The sequence below is a fragment of the Saimiri boliviensis genome, chromosome 10 (assembly GCF_048565385.1).
Source record: "Saimiri boliviensis isolate mSaiBol1 chromosome 10, mSaiBol1.pri, whole genome shotgun sequence".
NCBI classification, from domain to species: Eukaryota; Metazoa; Chordata; class Mammalia; order Primates; family Cebidae; genus Saimiri; species Saimiri boliviensis.
In genome coordinates, this window is record NC_133458.1 from 116,417,149 (window position 1) to 116,430,623 (window position 13,475).

The 13,475-nt window shown below is 42.1% G+C and overlaps 1 protein-coding gene across 1 annotated transcript in view; it reads left to right on the forward strand.

Moving 5' to 3' along the window:
- Positions 1-13,475, forward strand: part of LOC120360895 (uncharacterized) — a 94,849-nt gene that overhangs the window by 16,473 nt on the left and 64,901 nt on the right. Inside the window, exon 2 of the mRNA XM_074379796.1 lies at positions 10,625-10,738. The gene's annotated coding sequence lies outside the window, so the exon portion shown is untranslated. The remainder of the gene's footprint in view (positions 1-10,624; positions 10,739-13,475) is intronic.

Below are 13,475 nucleotides of genomic sequence, written 5' to 3' on the forward strand. Positions count from 1 at the left end.
CTTGGATATCAGCTTGATCATTTAAAGACATACTTTTACACTTTATTAAGGAAGATCTAAAGTAGTTTTTATTCTAAGACATTTATCTCTACTACTAAGACATAACACTTCTTGGTTCTGTGCTGAATACCCAGGTTTTTTGTTTTGTTTTGTTTTTGTTTTTGTTTTTTTTGAGACAGAGTTTCGCTCTTGTTACCCAGGCTGGAGTGCAATGGCACGATCTCGGCTCACCGCAACCTCTGCCTCCTGGGCTCAGGCAATTCTCCTGCCTCAGCCTCCTGAGTAGCTGGGATTACAGGCACGCGCCACCATGCCCAGCTAGTTTTTGTATTTTTAGTAGAGACGGGGTTTCACTATGTTGACCAGGATGGTCTCGATCTCTCGACCTCGTGATCCACCTGCCTCGGCCTCCCAAAGTGCTGGGATTACAGGCTTGAGCCACCGCGCCCGGCCTGTTTTTGTTGTTTTTTATGAGACTGAGTCTCACTCTCTTGCCCATGCTGGAGTGCAGTGGCATGATCTCAGCTCTCTACAACCTCTGCCTCCTGGGTTCAAGTGATTCTCTTGCCTCAGCCTCCCGAGTAGCTGGGATTACAGCCATACGCCACCACATCCAGCTAATTTTTTGTACTTTTAGTCAAGATGCAGTTTCGCCATGTTGGCCAGGCTGGCCTTCGAACTCCTGACATCAGGTGATCTGCCCCCCTCAGCCTTCCAAAGTGTTAGGATTACAGGCGTGAGCCACTGTGCCCGGCCTAAATGCCCAGGTTTTTCTGAGGTTCTCTTCACTCTGGTAAGGAGAAGATCAAACGTCTTTTAGCCCTGTGTGAGCCCTGGGACTTGTTTAGTTTAGAGCTCCCAGACTTTGTTCTTCACTCAGCCTTGTGTAATTTCACCTCACATAGTACACATTACATTCTGCCAAATAATCAAGGTGATGCAAACTTTTGGATCTCTTTCTCTGCATATCTCCCTCTTTGGAACTCTGCCCCACAAATTCCAGCCACCTCAGCTTCCCCAAGTTGTTGTTGCTGCTGTTGTTGTTTAAATATCCAGAGCAGGTGAAATATACCAAGTTTTTATCCTACCTCATTAGCTCAGTAAAATCTCTCAGTGATGTTTGTGTTTCCCCTCTCTGTGCCATAGCCAGGAATTGCCTTTAGGAAGGAAGCTGCAGCAATCAAAAGACACGCCTTACTGATTTCCTTTCTTTCAATAGCTAAAAATAAATGGTTTAGGGCTGGGGGTGGTGGCTCACACCTGTAAGCACTTAGGGAGGCTGAGGCAGGAGGATCGCTTAAGTTCAGGAATTCGACACCAGCCTGGGCAACAAAGTAAGATCTTGTCTCTGCCAAAATAAATAAGTAAAAGTAAAAATAAAAAAGTTAGCTGGGTGTAGTGGTCTGTACCTGTAGTCCCAACTACTCAGAAAGCTGAGGCAGGAGGATTCTTTGAGCCTAGGAGTCCAAGGTTGCAGTGAGCTATGATCACCCTACTGCACTCCAGCCTGGGTAGCAGAGTGAGATCCTATCTAAAAAAGGAAAGCAAGCCAGGCATGGTGGCTCACACCTGTAATCCTAGCACCTGTAATCACACCTGTACTCACTTGAGGCCAGGAGTTCGAGATCAGCCTGGCCAACATGGTGAAACTCCATCTCTACTAAAATTACACACACACAAAATTACCCAGACATGGTGGTCCATGCCTATAATCCCAGCTGCTTGGGAGGCTGAGGCACGAGAATTGCTTAAACCTGGGGGTGGAGGTTGCAGTGAACCGAAATTGCGCCACTGCTTTCCAGCCTGGGTGACAGAGCAAGACTCCGTCTCAAAAAAAGAAAGGAAGAAAAAAGGGTTTAAAACATTGATTTCACACATTTTGTTTTCTGTTTTTTTATGGCAGTATAGTAAACTCCATATTGACACCACTCCATAAGTGGAAGCAGAATTCCACTGATTCATTCTTAAATATGATGAATAACCTAAGATCAGCAGATATTTGAGGATGATAGAACACAAGAGTTACTTAAATTTTCACAACATAGGCTGTGTGCTGGCTCACGCCTGTGATTCCAGAACTTTGGGAGGCTGAGGCGGGTGGATCACCTGACGTCAGGAGTTCAAGACCAGCCTGGCCAATGTGGCAAAACCTCATCTCTACTAAAAATACAAAAAATTAGCTGGGCATGGTGGCACACACGTGTAGTTCCAGCTACTCAGGAGGCTGAGGCAGGAGAATCGCTTGAACCCGGGAGGCGGAGGTTGCAGTGAGCTGAGATCGCACCACTGCACTGCAGCCTGGGTGACAAAGCAAAACACCAACTCAAAAAAAAAAAGAAGTTACAATACAATATAGATTTTACAACATTTAACACATGCAGATGTATCAGTTTGCTGGGGTTGCTAAAATAAAGTACCATAAAAGGATCTTAACAGAAATTTTTTGTCTCACAGTTCTGGAAGCTAGAAGACTGAGCTAAAGGTGTCATTGGGGTTAGTTCCTTCCGAAGACTGTGAGGGAGAATCTGCTCATGTCTCTCTCCAAGTTCAATGTAATTTTCAGCATTCCTTGGCTCCTGTTGCTTCAGTCTTTGCCTTCATCTTTCCATGTCTTTGTCTCTTTATGTATGACTGTCTCTGAATCTCCCCCTTTTTAAGAACATCATTTATATTTGATTAGAGGCTCACTTCATCTTAACTACCCCTACAGGGACCTTATTTCCAAATAAGGCCACATTTTGAGATACAGGCGGTTAGAACATCAACATATACATTCTGAGGAACACAATTCAACATGAAACAGGTGGCCAGGTGCGGTGGCTCACGCCTGTTATCACAACACTTCGGGAGGCCAAGAGGAGATGGATCACCTGAGGTCAGGGGTTTGAGACCAGTCTGGGCAATGTGGTGAAACCCTGTCTCTACTGAAAATACAAAAATAAGCAGTTGCACGCTTGTAATCCAGCTACTTGGGAGGCTGAGGCAGGATAATCGCTTGAACCAAGGCAGCGGAGGTTGCAGTGAGTCAAGATCGCACAATTGCACTCCAGCCAGGGCAACAAGAATGAAACTTTGGCATGCAAGCTGGTACCTGCCACATCTGGAAAGTACCATCACTTGATTATTAATTTTAATGAGATCAATTTTTGGGATGGGGCTGTATTTTTCATGTACTGGTTATCCCCCCGAAATTTCATGTGCATCTGGGACCTCATAAGGTTATCTCATTTGGAAATAAAGTCTTTGCACATGTAATTAGTTAAAATGAAGTCATACTGGATTAGGGTGTACCCTAACTTCAGTGGCTAGTGTCCTGACAAGAAGGGGAGATTTGAACACTCACACACACACACACAAACACACACACACACACACACACATGCACACACACACACGGGAAAGCCACATGAAGACAGAGACAGAAATTTGAGTAATAACAACTGCAAGCTAGCCAGTGCCACGGATTGCTTGCAAAAGCTAAGAAGAAGCAAGGAAACATTTTTCCCTAGGGCTTTCAAAGGGAGCCCAGCTCTGCTGACATTTGGATTCTGGACTTTTATCTTCCAAAACTCTGAGAGAATATATTTCTGCTATTTTAAGTTATCCAGCTTGTGGTACTTTTTTTTTATAGCAATGCTAGGAAACTCAGGTGTGCTAAAACTGACTTTTTGTGAGAAGTTAAACATTTTCTTTTCTTTTTTTTTTTTTTTTGAGAAAAGGTCTTGCTCTATCACCCAGGTGAGAGTGCAGTGGCACAGTCACAGCTCACTGCAGCCTGGACCTCCTGGGCTCAAGTAATGCCCCCACCTCAGCCTCCCGAGTGGCTGGGACCACAGGTACACACTACCACCTCCAGCTAATTTTTCCTTTTTTTTTTTTTAGAGATGGGTTCCCACTTTGTTGCCTAGACTGGTCTTGAATTCTTGGGCTCAAGTGATCCTCCTGCCTCCGCCTCCCAGAGTGCTGGGATTATAGGTGTGAGCCACAATGCCAGGCCAACATTTGAATTTAAAAAAAATAATAATACATCTAATAAGTTTTCAATGTTGGCTTAAAAAAAAAAAAACAACTATCCAAACAAAATATACCTCCTGTCAGGTCTAGCCTGTAGGCCGTCTGTTTGCAACCTCTGCAGTAGAGAAACTACTAATAAATACTGAATAGGCTATGACTGACAGAATTGAGAAGGGAGGTAAATGAGCTGAGGTAGGGTATAAGTGTGCTGAATTTTCAACTGTTATAGCAGGAAGTAAAGAGAAAATGTCTAAACTTGATTAATTAAGAAATAGCAGTAAAATAATTCAAAGTAGTTGCCTCTGGAAAATGGTATAAGGGGTGGGGCAGGTGACTGTTGCTTTCCATTATAATTTCTTTTATATTCCTTGATTTTGAAAGGCAGGTAGGTATTATTAGGCATGCCAGGATCTTACTCTGAAAGTGAGTAAGTATAACTATATTTTTTGCCAGCAATAATAGAGGAGGCCAATACTGGAAAAAGTTTGGAAGAGTGCAAAAGACATTATCTCTTGCTGAAGGAAAATAGGTCTCAGCAGGTTTGAAAGAACAGACAAAATTCATGTTTCCACACTTTTATGTCCCTCCGAATTAATCTTTATGGAGGTCATGAGAGTCTTTAATCTTAAGTATGCTTTAATCTGTGGAAATGAAACAATTGAGTAAAGCAATCTATTAAGTTTTACAATATGGAGGAACTAAAAAATTAAGAATCCATTCTAGTCATTTCATTTTGAAATTATCTATGAGAAAACTTGAAAGTGCCACCCGTATTTCATGGAGCTGTTTTGTGCCTTTCATAAAGGAAGTATAAATTATTATTATTATTTTTTTTTTTTTGGTCCTCATTCTTCCATCACTCTCTTTTTTTTTTTTTTTTTTTTTTTAACAGAGTTTTGCTCTTGTTGCCCAGGCTGGAGTGCAATGATGAGATCTCAGCTCACCACAACCTCTGCCTCCTAGGTTCAAGTGATTCTCCTGCCTCAGTCTCCGGAGTAGCTGGGATTACACAGGCATGTACCATCATCCCTGGCTAATTTTTCTGTATTTTTAGTAGAGACAAGGTTTGTCCATGTTGGTCAGGCTGGTCTCAAATTCCTGACCCTCAGGTGATTCGCCCACCTCGACCTCCCAAAGTGCTGGGATTACAGGCATGCTCATGCCACAACCGGCTGGAGGTACAGATTCTTTAATTATACAACTGTTCATGACATATGGCATGACTAATGATTTCAAGTGATAAATCAAAAAAAAAAAAAAAAAAAAAACAGTCCGTAGAGATTGCACGAGAGGAAAATCATCTCTAGAACCATACCCAGATTATCTGGAAATTCTTGTTTTTATAAAAACCTACCACCACATTAGTAGCATATATTTACATGAAGTTTGCAAGTTGAATTGATATAGTTAAGTAGTGTTATTACTAAAGAGCTCTATTAAAGATGTTTCTGAGAGCAATATTAAGAAATTAGAATTAGATTAAACTTTAGAAGTAGGTTTATTATATGTCACTTTCTTCCCTCTATGACACTTATGAAAACTAGACCAATAGGCTGATTATATTCCTCAATCTGTTCTTCACATTAGTCCTAGGGGACGTTGCTCAAAGGCAAGTCTGCTTAAGGCCTTCCCCTAAAGCCAATCCTTTACTGGATCCCCATTGTCTTTAACATAGCATTTTTTGTTGATGTTGTTGTTTTCCTAGAGATGTGATCTCACTATGTTGCTCAGGCTGATTTGGAACTCTTGGTGTTTTGTTGCTGTTGTTGTTGTTTTTTGATGGAGTTTTTGCCCTTGTTGCCCAGGCTGGAGTAGAGTTTTGCAATCTCAGCTTACTGCAACCTCTGCCTCCCAGGTTCAGGCGATTCTCCTGCTTTAGCCTCCCGAGTAGCTGTGACAGGCACCCACCACCATGCCCAGCTAAGTTTTTTTTGTTATTCTTCGTAGAGATGGGGATTCACCATGTTAACCAGGCTTGTCTCAAACTCCTGACCTCAGATGATACACTTGCCTCAGCCTCCCAAAATGCTGGGATTACAGGTGTGAGCCACCACACCTGGCCTTGGTCTTGAACTTCTAAACTCAAGTTGTCCTCCCGCCTTGGCCTCCCAGAGTGCTCAGCTGGGGTTCCAGGCATGGAATCTCATGCCCTGATGTATGAAGTCTTTCTGGATCTGATCTCAGGTCACTTTCTGGCCTCTTCTCTCAACTCTCTAATCAACCCAAATGTGATGATTGCTTGTTCTTGAACCTGAGCTCCTGGGTGTGTTATTCCTTCCTTTTCCAGTCCTCTTTCCCATGGCTAACTTCTACTTATCCATGAAACCTCAGCTTAGGTCTGCTTCATTCAGGGAGGGACGCTGTTCACTCTTTCAAGGCTGAACTGTATAGCATCTTAAGTATTTCCACAGCATCTTCTTGAATAATTCATCGTAGTTTGGCTTCTTCACCTATTATCATCTGATGGTAATCTCACTAGTGAATTTATAACTTTATGACCATAAAAATTGGTCACCTTATTGGGAAAGTTTCTTCTTTGTTTCTTTTGTTTGTTTGAGATGGAGTCTCGCTCTGTCACCCAGCCTGCAGGGCAATGGCATGATCTGGGCTCATTGCAACCTCCGCCTCCCAGGTTCAAGCAATTCTCCTGCTTCAGTCTCCTTAGTAGGTGGGATTACAGGCACCTGCAACCATACCCAGCTAATTTTTGTATTTTTAATAGAGATGGGGTGTGAAATGTTGGCCAGGCTAGTCTTGAACTCCTGACCTCAGGTGATCCAACCTCCTCAGCCTCCCAAAGTGCTGGAATTACTGGCATAAGCCACCACACCTGGACTTCTTTTCTTTTTCTTTCTTTCTTTCTTTTTTTTTGAGACAGAGTCTCACTGTCACCCAAGGTATATTATATTTTAGATTATTCTTCCTTAAAGCAACTGTCACCCATGCTGGAGTACAGTGGTGCAATCACAGCTTACCATAACCTCCATATCCTGGGCTCAAGTGACCCTCCCACCTCAGCTTCCTGAGTAGCTGGGCCTACAAGGATGCCACCACCATGCCTGGCTAGTTTTGCTATTTTTTGTAAAGATGAGGTTTTGCCATGTTGGCCAGGCTGATCTCAAACTCCTGGTCTCAAGCTATCCTCTCACCTTGGCCTCCTAAAGTGCTGGGATTACAGGGGTGAGCCACTGCACCTTCTTTTGTTTCTAAATAATGACTTTCATTCTCAGTTAATTTATAAAATAGGCAAATCCGAAACCTGATGAATAATCAAATTCTTCCTAGTTCCACCCTTAGATTCCTTTACAATTCAATTGCTCTCTTCCCCACTTCCCACAGGGGGTGTCCTAGACCTTAACAACAGAATTATACAAAAAACAAAAAAGAGGAAAGTTCTACCAAGGAAAGAGGATTCTTTTCTCATAGAACACGGTACTCACAATCAACTCTCCTAACTTTTCTTTTGAACAACTTGAATTATATTCTCATTGCTCAGCATGTTGTATAAACTAGTGGGCATTCACAGACCATTTCTTGATGCTGATGATTTTTAAAAAGACTTGATTTCCAAGTTCATCTCTGTACATATCAGCAGAAATTGCAAGAGCTTTTATTTTGCAAAAAAATAAAATTATTACAAGAGCAAAAAATTATTGCAAGAGCTTTTATTTTGCAAAAAGTTTTAATTGAGAATAAGAAGATTCATGAAAGTTTAACAATATGCTCAATTTTTACAAGAAAATTATGAAAGAAATGATAAGAACCTATCAACTGAGATCCAGATAAAACCAGAAATGCTGAGAAATATTTTTCCTGATAAGTTTTAGTATTTCTCTGAAAAAAAATCTAGATTTATAAAGGTTGTTGATTTAAATGAAATCCTTCACAAATGAAAGAAAATTCAAACTGACTGGAAAAGGGAGAACTGACTTAACTCTGAAAAAAATGCTTTGGAACACAAGTCATTTATCTTCTTTTAAAATATTTTTCAAAATATGGACTATATCCTGCTCTTTTCCCTTTTTCTTAAAAAAAATCAGTAAAGCTTAACTGCCATTTTTGTATGACTTTAAAATTCAATAATCTTGTAAATAGCTACAATATACTAAGAATTCTGCTGAAAACATTCACAGACAATAACTCATTTACTTTTCAAAACACCCTTGTGAGGTAGGTATCATTATCATTCCTATTTCACAGATGTGGAAATAAAATTTAAAGAAATTACTTACTTTCCTCAACATCATACAACTAGCAAGAAATAGAAACTTAAGCAGCATTTCTTAATGCTTCAGAAAGGAGATGTCGTGAAATGGGAATAATAGTCTAAAGAACACACAATTGTTTTGAGACATTTTTTTCACAGCTGTTTGGGAAAGGACAGCCGGTTAATGCTTCATGAGATAATGTCAAGTCAAAGCATATATGTTTTCATTCCCTAGCCATTACTTCAGAAAGCCCAGGACACTTTTTCTTTTTTTAATCAAGTCCCCCACCCCACCTTTTTTTGGGTAGAGACAGAGAGGTCTCACTATGTTGTCCAGAATCTTGCTCTGTTGCCCAAGCTGGTCTCAAACTCCTGGCCTTAAGCAATCCTCCCACCTTGGCCTCCCAAAGTGCTGGGATTACAGGTGTGAACCACTGCACTGGGCCAAATAAAAACTTTTAATTATCAGCATTGATGACAAAGATTTGTTGAGTCCTACTGTGTGTATTGAGGGGACTACTCTGGGCACAAGAACATAAAAACATAAAGCAGACTTGTTTCCTTTCTGACAGCACAGTTTCTATCTTTTGGGGGGGAAGGTTTATTTATTTAGAGATAGGGTCTCACTCTGTTGCCCAGGCTGGAGTGCAGTGGTGCAATCACAACTCACAGCAGTCTTGACCTCTAAGGCTCAAACAATCTTTCCACCTCAGCCTCCCCAGTACCCGGGATCGCAAGGGTATACCACCACACCTGACTAATTTTTTGGTTTTTTTGTAGAGACTGCTTCTTCCTATGTTGCCCAGGTTGGTCTTGAACTCCTGGGCTCAAGTGGTCCTCCTGCCTCAGCCTCCCGAAGTGCTGGGATTACAGGCACGAGCCCTTATGCCCAGCCTGCATTTATTTAAAATAAGTTTCTATAGCACACCATCATCCCAGAGTATATTATATTTAAGATTCTTCTTCCCTAAAACAAAAACATGTCCTTGCCTGACAAAGAAACAATTAAAAGAAAAATGTCATTAGAGACAATTCAGGTAAGTGTTTATATCAGAAGTTGCCCACCAGTTAGCCCCCCATGAAAGAAAACAATATTTATGATCATCATACCTTTCGGCTCTGCCCCACTGTCTGAGTTAGGGTGAGAGAAGTCATACTGTAAAGACTGCACTCCCTCCTATTTGGTGGGTCCAATTTAAAAAAAAAAAAAAAAAAGACAGCACTCCCATTTGTCTTCCTGCATGATGAAGAGGCTCCAGACATCCAGGACACCTGACTCAATCTAACATTTGGGTGACCTTTTCATCCCTTCCAGCATTGCTTTCTCAGGGTAACAGCTCCATTATCAGGTGCCAGTTTGTTTCTGCAGCCTGATGAAGTCCATAAAGTTCTCAAGGAAAGTCTTCAGTTTGAGCTGGCTCATCTCTACTCTGCTTTTGCGAACTGAGGCTGCTTCAGGAGCCCTGCCTACCTCTAGCTCATTAACGTCACTCCCATATCGTCTTACTCAGAGAGTTGAAGGCTGGCAAGTAATAACCCTATTTTTAAAAGACTTTTGATTTCTGTCTGTATTTGCATAAAGTGCAAACATTTAACGATTCACAGCTCATTGTAGTTACTGCATTCTACTCAGGGTAGTATGGAGGGTCTTTGCTTTTAATCCCTCCACTCCATTGTCATTTCCTTGGAACACTCAGATCTGAAAGAGGCTTGCTGTGCTTGGGAGGTACGTGGCTCAGGCTCTGACAGTCTGAGGGGCAGCTGGATCCAAAGGATTAGAGGTTATGATAGCTGAGCCTGTTACTTGGCGGGACGAAAACACAAGAAGGAACTCTTGACAAGTCAGAGCAAGTGTGATCTCAATGATAGCAGCTCTCCTATTGCACTCTCCTAGCAAATGAGATTGGGGCCCCTAAAATGTTTTAGAAGAATAAACCTTCTGTTTTATGTTTTAAAAGGACACTGAAATTCAACAGAAATACGTGAATTCAAATCAAAGATGTTTTGGGGTACTTCAAAAATATACTTGTAAACTACTTTCAAAGTTTGTTGTTTTTTTTTGTTGTTGTTTTGTTTTGTTTTGTTTTAATTTAGAAACACAAGCTGGTCACTTTATTTTTATTATCCCAGAACTTTGGGAGGCTGAGGTGAGAGGCTTGCTTGAGCCCAAGAGTTTGAGACCAGCCTGGACAACATAAGGAGACCTTGTCTCTACAGAAAATTTTTAAAAATTAGCCAGGTGTGGTGTCACATGCCTATTTTCCTAGTTACTGAGAAGGCTGAGGTGAGAGGATCACTTGAGCCCAGGAATTTGAAGCCGTAGTGAAGTATGATTATGTCACTGCACCCCACCTTGGGCAACAGAGTGAGGCTTTATCTCCAATCTTTTATTTCTATTTTTAGAAATGGAGTCTTGTTCTGTCGCCCAGGCCGGTGCTATCATGGTGCCTCATAACCCTGAACTCTTGAGCTTGAGTGATCATCCTGCTTCAACCTTCCAAGAGGCTGGGACTAAAGGTATGTGCCATAATGAAAGTACATCTTACTTTATACAATAAATTAAGAAATGTTAGAATTGCATGTTGGCGGCCACACATTTTATCCTTTATAATATCTGCAGCCAAGTATATATATTTTTTGAGACAAGATTTTACTCTGTCAGAGCAGAGACACAATCTCAGCTCACTGCAACCTCCACCCCCGAGGCTCAAGCCATTTTCCCACTTCAGCCTCCCATGTAGCTGGGGCTGCAGGCACATGCTACCATGCCCAGCTAATTTTTGTTGTTGTTGTTGTTGTTGTTGTTGTTTTGAGAGAGAGTTTTGCTCATGTTGCCCAGGCTGGAGTGCAAGGCACAATCTTGGCTCACCATAACCTCCACCTCCCGGGTTCAAGCGATTCTCCTGCCTCACCCTCCCGAGTAGCTGGGATTACAGGCATGTGCCACCATGCCCGACTAATTTTGTATATTTAGTAGAGACGGGGTTTCTCCATGTTGGTCAGGCTGGTCTTGAACTCCCGACCTCAGGTGATCCACCCACCTCGGCCTACCAGAGTGCTGGGATTACAGGCCTGAGTCACTGCATCCAGCCCCAAGTATCATTTTTAACTCACTTTTATGCCTCACTATGTTCCTCTTAAGATTTGAAATTCAGTCCACTGGTGAAAGCTCCAGGGGAAGTGTGGTACGGTGGAAGGCATAAGAGGCTAAGAGTCAGAAGAAAGTCTGACTCTGCCATTTATAAATTATATATATTTAATCTCTCTGCTTCAATTTCCACAGCTGTGAAATGGCAAGAATGATAGCTGCCTCACTTATTTTTACAAAATTTGTGTAATAATACTAGATAATATAAATAAATGATCTGAGCCAGCATATGAAGTAGGTACTGATATTACCCATTTCACAGAAGAGGGAACTAAAAGTTGAAGTGCTTAAGTGACTTGCCCAACATCACTCACCTATACCTGACTGGATTTGTGCCCCATCCAGACTCACCTGGCCCCACTCAGCCCTACCCTTGGACCTTGGCCTCTTGCCCAATGGAGCTTGTCTGGTCTCCTAACGCCACAGATGACTCACACTCCCCTGGGGCGAGTGCCTGGCTTTGGTCTGACTTCCCTGATGCCCATGGCAGCATTGTGTTTGTTTCTCTTTCTTCCTTTTTCTATTACTCTTTGCTTCCCTGGAATTTCACATCCCGATAAAGCCGCTGACATGCTCATACGCTAGTCCTGTATTCTCCAATTCAGTAGCCACTAGCCATGTATTTAAATGTATTTATTTAGTGTTTGTTTGTTTTGAAACAGAGTCTTGCTGTGTTACCCAGGCTGGAGTGCAGTAGCATGGTCTTGGCTTACTGCAACCTCCACCTTCTGGGTTCAAGCAATCCTCCCACCTCAGCCTCCTGAGTAGCTGGGACTACAGGTGTGTTCCACCACACCTGGCTAATTTTTATATTTTTTGGTAGAGATGGGGTTTCACCATGTGGCCCAGTCTGGTCTTAAACTCCTGGCCTCAAGAGAGCTGCCTGCCCTGGTCTCCCAAAGTTCCAGTGATTACAGATGTGAGCCACCACTCCTAACCTTTAAATTTAAATTAACTAAAATTATATATTATTAAAATTTTCATTTCTCATCCACACTAGCCATATTTCAAGTGCTCAGTAGCTCCATGTAACTAGTAACTATTGTGTTTGATAGCACAGATAAAGAACATTTGCATCATCACAGAAAGTTGTATTGGCCAGGGCTGCTCAAAACCTTACCATAACCAATAACTTCTATTTTCACCAATGCCATTCTTGATGGGCACTTTCTGTCTTTCCAATTTACTCTTTCCATTTTTTCTTATTTCTGTTCTTCCTTGATTATATTCACCTGCTGTGCAGGAAATCATCTATTTGCCCCTCCAGATCCACTCTCCACTCTACTGTATGCCCTTGGAGGGTGACAGATGGTCTGCAATCACTGCCGAATCTTTTTTTCTCTGGGTTCTGAGTTCAGTCCATGGCAAACCCAGAAGGAGACCAGAAAGAGGGAGGAAAGTGAGATTGAGATATTTATTCCTCCAATGTCCTCTCTAAGAAGTCACCATGGGCTAGCTTTGTCCTTCACTGAAGGGACTCAGCTCCTGAAAGAACTTTAACTATTCTCTATTTGAAAACCAAAACCAAAACCAAAAAATACCCTCCTAGATTACTACTAGGCTCTGACAGACAGCTGTAACCCAAACTAGCCATCCTGAACTGGGTATTATATGCTCCACTAAAACCTAAAAATTGCACACTCCACTAAAACCTAAAAAAGAAACACAGGTTTCTTTTTTCCTTTTCTCCTTTTCTTTTTTGAGACAGAGTCTCACTCACTCTGTTGCCCAGCCTGCAGTGCAGAGGCGCAGTCTTGGCTCACTGCAAACTCCACTTCCCAGGTTCAAGCAATTCTCATGCCTCAGGCTCCTAAGTAGCTGGGATTACAGGTATGTACCACCATGCCTGGCTAATTTTTGAATTTTTAGTAGAGATAGGGTTCCACCCTGTTGGCCAGGCTGGTCTCAAACTCCTGGCCTCAAGTGATCCACCTGCCTCAGCCTCTCAAAGTGCTGGGATTACAGCACTTTGAGAGGCTGAGGCAGGTGGATCACTTGCCTGGCCAACAGCAGGGCAGGTGGATCACTGTGATCAGGTGATCACCTGAGGCAGGTGGATCACTGTGCCTGGCCAACAGCAGGTTTCTTATAAAATGGAAATGATAT